We start from the raw sequence: 6,348 nt of genomic DNA on the forward strand, positions 1-6,348 counted from the left end.
GATGGATGTGGGACAGGAATGTAGTTGGTTCCCTGGGACAGAAATCCCTGAACCCCTGAATCCTCTAGATGGTGCTCTGGACTCCTGAGCCCAGGGCTCCCCTCCCTCCATCCCCCCAATCCTCCTGCCTGCCCCATGGTTGCTCCAAGGACAGGAGGGGTCTGAGCCAACAGGAGGGCCCAAGCCTGACCCACTGCCTCCCTTACATGTTGATCCCTGACCCCACAGCTCTTAAATATCCCTGAAAGAAGGTCCCTTGAAGGATCAGGGGGTCCCATCTACGTCCCTCCTCCCTCAGCGTCTTCACACACTGGGTGAGCCTCCTGGTGGTCTGACCAGTGGTCGGCTTCTCCCCACGTGGCTCAGAGCCCTGTTCTCTCCAAGCCAGTTGCCCACATGGCACATCTCTAACAAATTAGCTTGGTCTTTAACAACCAGCCCTGGATGCACAGGTAGTGCTGATTAATGAGGACAGTGGCCTGCTGGGCTGTGCTTGGTGGTTTAGTGGGTGAAGCTGGCGTGCCCCACTGTCGCCTGACTATTGAGGTGAGCAACTGACTGAGTAGCCTGGGCTACGGCCTGGCTGGGGAGGGGCCGTGGCTGCACTGGCTCTGAGGGCGCACCTTCCCTGCTCATCCTTCCTCATCAAAATCCAGCCCCTACAAACTCCTCATCCATCCCTAGACCCTGCAGTGGCACAGGAGAGAGGCCCATGCCCTTCTAGAGGGACCCCTCCATAGCCACAGTCTAGAGACCCCATCCCAGGACTGTCTCTGAGGATGACCCAGGCCCTCCTAATCTCTGTCACCAAATGTTCATTCCACTAACCCGATGGCATTGTCCCTTCTCTCCACGTTCCCAGGCAGCACCCAAACACCCAGTGATCCTGTCCACATCAACCACTGGAAATACTGCCACGAAATCCGTTTCCTTCCTTTCTGAAAACCTCTAGATTTAGACTGCTAATATTTGCTTTTGGATTTTGACATCGACATTCAGAAGTGTTTAGCCTGTAATTTCTCCTGTCCTGTAATATCTGCTGCTGGTATGACATCAGTATTCTCCTGGTCCGATGAAAGCAGTGTGGGTGTGTTCCCTCTGTATCTGTTCTCTGGAAGAGTGTGTAGGAGACGGGCATCGTTTCTGTCTTAAATGTTTGGTAGAAATCAGAGGAAGCCACCGGGCCCTGAAGTTTGTTTTGTGGGGAAATTTTTTGGCATCTCTTTCTAATTGAAGTTTACTTGGTGTATTGTACAGGGCACAGATCTTAAGTGTAGAGCTTTATGGTTTCTTGTAAATATAAACACATCTGTTACCAACACCCAGTTCAATATACAGGATGTCCCCAGCACCCTGGCTGCCCCCTGCAGAAGGGGAGAAGAATTAAGTGCTAACTTATTCGGTTATAAGAATGAAATCAGTTACTCCATGTATATTCCAAGTGCAGTGATTTACACACAAATAACTCAAAATGAGTGTGGCAGCACAATCAGAAAGTAGTGGAGGGTGCTGGAGGGCTGGGAGAATCCACTCCCTTTGGGATTTCCGCTGTGGAGGTCGGGCCAGAGTAAGGAAGCTGAGAGGAGCTTCTCAGAAGCATCTGGGCTTTCACAGAGGGAAAAACTACTGCCCCCCAGAATGCAGTGCCCATTGTAATTCACTGAGCCCTCCCTTTGCGGAGGGTGCTTTTCTATACTTGTGTGTTATTTTACATAGAAGTGTTTAAAAAAAAAAAACCGAGGAGGAGATCAATTTTGCTTGATGTAACAGCCTTTCACTGTTAAAAATAAGACCTATATCTAAAATTTATGCTAAATCTGTACAGCTCCGACAGGAAGTAACCGGCACTCACTAGCTGACTCAGGAGCGGAGGGGGAGCAGAGAGGCGGCCCTCCTTCCTTGGCCTCGTGTCTCATTTAAGCTGCCAGACGCTGCACAAGCTCCATCCCCTCTGAGTCTCAGGCTGAGGCCTCCAGGTCACAGTCCTCACAGGTGTCAGACCAGAACCTGCCACACAAAGGCAGGGACTGGAGTCAGTGGGGAGGTGGGCTCCCTGGGGTCGGTGTGTGGGACCCAGGGGGCTACTCAGACCCTGCAAGTGACTTTGGGCCCTGACATCCCCAGGGCTCACATCCCCAGGGCACTGGGGCCTGTTTGCTGCTCTTTGCCAAGTGTGTTCTGGTAGCAGAGAGACCTGTCCTACAGGGGCGATTTAACCTGGGCATTTGGCCGGGCGGCGTTCAAGTGACTGGTCCCCTGAACAGTGAAAGTGATGCAGAGGAAAGGGGAGGCTCTGGGGCTCCAGGGTGAAAAGTGTGGGTCCCTCCCACCTGGGCGCTGTGAGGAGTGGGAGGTCTGATGACACAGGTGGGAATAGTGACCCTGTCCCTCCAGCCCACACGCAACACGGCCCATCATGAGACCAGCACAGTGGAAGTGGGCAGAGAACCGCAATGTTCCCTTTTCCCCTAATAATCATTTTTCTTTCTTTAACACCCCAGCCAAACTTGCCTGTGCTTTTTAATTTAAAAATATCCTGATGCTGTGGTCATAGAATCATAAATTTTATAGCTTTGCTATATCCCAACATGAAAACTTTATAGAAGACACTGCTTTTCAGCGTGTAATAAAACCGGATGTATTTGGTATTTAATTATAAGGTCATAATTAATTTGGAAACCTGGCCCTTTAACTCATCCTAAATTAGCATTGCTTTGAATTGCCTTCATTTTGTGTGTGTGTTGTATTCAATTTTTACACATCTATGGTAAAGAGAAATGGTGCCATGAGGTGACCCAGGCCCTTCAGTGGGGCTCCACAGAGGCTGCGGGGTCCCCAGGGGGTGGGCAAATCCCAGCCAGGTGTGGATCCTGCAGTGTCCCCTACCGGATGCCAGGGCTACCACGTGCCCACAGGGATGCAGCAGCACTGGGCCAGGTGAGCTGTCTGCTTGCGTGAGAAGAAGCCCCGGTGCCTCTGTCCTCCTCACCTTTTCCCCAGGACGCCTGAACTGGGGGGTACCAGGGCCACTCCAGATATCTCACCACACCTGGTGATTTACTGGGGATGTTGCCTGCTGACCTCGGCGGGTTGGGAGGGCAAGGCTGGGTCCTGCAGAGGGAGATGTTGAACCTCACCAGGGACACTCTTTACAAAGAACACAATGTGAACACCACCTCCAGGAGTGATGTATGTGGTGTCCCCAGAGACGCCTTCGGCCCCCCATCTAAACATAAGAGCCTGGCATATTCAGGGCTTCTATGGAACAGGGACCGTTCCCTGGCGAGATGCACTCAGGTCATCCTACAGTTGCCTGCCCAGATTACCACCATTCTCTTCTCTCCACCTTTTTGTTCACATGCAGTGGTGACCACCTCCGTGCTCCTCTCTGGCTTTTGGGTTTTCCTGAAGCGCAAAAAAAAAAAAAAAAAAAAAGTCAGGGATGGCAAGGGAAGCACATACACTTATTTGCCTTCTGCTCTTCCTCCTACCCTCTCCACGCTCACATTTCCTCTTCTTGTTCTTCCTCATCCTTTTACTTCATCCCTTCTCTTGAATCCAGGACAAAAGAATTTCTTTTTTTCTTTTAATTGGATGAGTCAGTCTTCTTTTACTTATTTATTTATTTTTAACGTCCTTATTGGAGTATAATTGCTTTACAATGGTGTGTTAGTTTCTGCTATATAACAAAGTGGATCAGCTATACATATACATACATCCCCATAACCCCTCCCTCTTTTGTCTCCCTCCCACCCTCCCTATCCCACCCATCCAGGTGGTCACAAAACACCAAGCTGATCTCCCTGTGCTAAGCGGCTGCTTCCCACTAGCTATCTATTTTACGTTTGGTAGTGTATATCTGTCCATGCCACTCTCTCACTTTGTCAGAGCTTAACCTTCCCCCTCCCCATATCCTCAAACCCATACCGTTTTTATGCTGTTACATTCTACATGTAGCTGGAAAAATGTTAAAAAGATTTTTAAAGAACTGCGCATCTATTTTTGAAGCTGATTTGGCTGTTCAAGGCTTGCTAGCACTTTATCCATCTCAGTACTATTTCACTTAGTAAACAGATGCAGTTGCCATAATTGCTGCATATGTGTCTGTGTTCCCTTCTAGGCTATATGTTTTTGAAGTTAGAAACTATATTTATATCACAGCCCCTATGTATAGCACAATATCCATTGCTAATTCAGATTGTGCTTTAAGATATGAGAGAAAATTTAACACTTTTATTATAGTCATAAACATCTAGCAAACCAACCAGAAAATAAAAACTAATTTTCAATTGGTTGGCCAAGAACAAAAAAGAGAGGAATACCTAGTGCAAAATCATATCTCTAATAACTACTGTTGGATTTAGAGCACACACACGCTAAACTTATTTTAAAATATCTTCTCATCAAAGATTTGAGGTTGGACCTGAAAAAATTATATCAGAAATGAAGATAATTATGTGGTCTGACCAGCGTGGATCACACAAAGTAAGTGTATACTATGTATGAAGTAGATAAACTACGAGGTCCTGCTGTATAGCACAGGCAACTATATTCAATACCTTGTAATAACCTATAAAGGAAACGGATCTGAAAAAGAAATATATATATCTGAATCTCTTGGCGGTACACCTGAAACACAACACTGTCAATCAACTATACTTCAAGTAAAACAAAACAAAACAAAACAAAGTAAGTGTAAAGGGAAGTATAGTTTTATAAATTCACCTCTGATATCCAATGGACCAACTGAAAGAAAACAGAAAGTACAACTTTCTAGGAGACAGGACATGGCCAGCAAACAAGGCCATTACCCTCGGTAACGGTCATACCTGCCAAAATATATACAGACTAGCCTGCATTCATGAATACATAAGAATTCTTCATTTATCTGGCATTGTCAGGCAATGAGGTATTGTATGTTAGGAGAAGCTTTTTTAAATGACAAATTGAAGAGGAGTTATTTTAACCTTCACTCGGTAATTTTTTTCTAAAATTAAGAAATGTATCCACTGGTGTATCTAATGTTTCCGTGATAACTCGGGGTCATCAGTTCAATCAACGTTTGCATGAATAATGCAAATGGAAACAAGACAGGCATGCTTACTGAAACTGAAAATGACGTGGCACTGGCTGGAATAACTGATGAGAGAGCAAGAAAAAAGCAAAAATGAAAACAAACCGTGATCAAGAAACAATCAGTCAAGTTCTGACTTTCTGTACTTAGTTTCAAAACGAGATACCACAAATCCTAGCGAGAGACTCCAGCATCATTAGCTGTCTTTCTCCTTTGTTTCCACCTTCCTTTCCTTTTCCTTCTATCCTAGACTGTTCCAGGCAGTGCTTATAGCTGCTTGCAAGACAAATTCTAATACTTGCTTTCTCTCACACAAACTTCACAATATGTCCATGTGATAAATAGTGTGGAGGTAAAAGACAATTCATCATAGGCACATCTCCTATGAAAATAAAATTAGAAACTAGCTTCTAAACATGCAGAGAGAAGGGCGTGGTGTCAGACACTAATTCCCTTGGGAATTCCTCTCCATTTCTAATAGACATTCTTCTTTACCAAGATCCCTTTTTATTGGTGTCCTATTCCAGACTGCTCCACTCCGCCCATCCTCATCCTGTAAAATACATTCACACTCTTTTGTGACCCTACTTATTTGCCCATTAAATAATCAATCATAGAACTGTCGGAATTAAATACAGAGTGAAATTAAAATACTGGAGTCACCTGGAGGGTTTAAGCAGCTCCACCAGAAAATACTGGGCATGGATTTAAAAGAGGCTGCGTGGGACTTGCTCTTGTCCAAGTTCTTTCTCAAGAAGTATCTGAAATAAGCCTAAATTCAGAGTTAATTAGATTGGCCTGCTTTCTCAGGTGTACTGGAATTCATTGCTCTTTCCCCTCAACTCCCTGATGTCAGTGGCACTTTCCGGAGAGGAGGTGGACTTCTCTGCCTACTGCAGAAGCGCAGTTCCCCCCGGGCCCACTCCCTGTCTGAATCCCACACTGGAGGCCAGATGCCAGCCTTCCCAGAACATTTGTGATCTCCTTTCAGTTTTTGACCTGCTCAGATTGAGTCCCTGTAGACTCTTCCTCAGCTTGAAACCTGATCTTCAACCCCTTCCCTGACCTTGATGGTGACCTTCCTACTTTAGGCCTCAGGTGCTTTAGCTATAAATTGATATAGTTGCCCTTAATTCTAAAGTCTTCTTTCTAAAGCTCTACAATGTGTGGCTCCTTGAAAATGTTTCTCTTCGCTGGTTTTAATTTTGTAGAGAATTAAAACCACAGCTACTCTAAAAGACAGTAAGTTGCATTGGATAAGTAAAGTGTGCTTT

The sequence above is a fragment of the Globicephala melas genome, chromosome 3 (assembly GCF_963455315.2).
Source record: "Globicephala melas chromosome 3, mGloMel1.2, whole genome shotgun sequence".
Lineage (NCBI taxonomy): Eukaryota > Metazoa > Chordata > Mammalia > Artiodactyla > Delphinidae > Globicephala > Globicephala melas.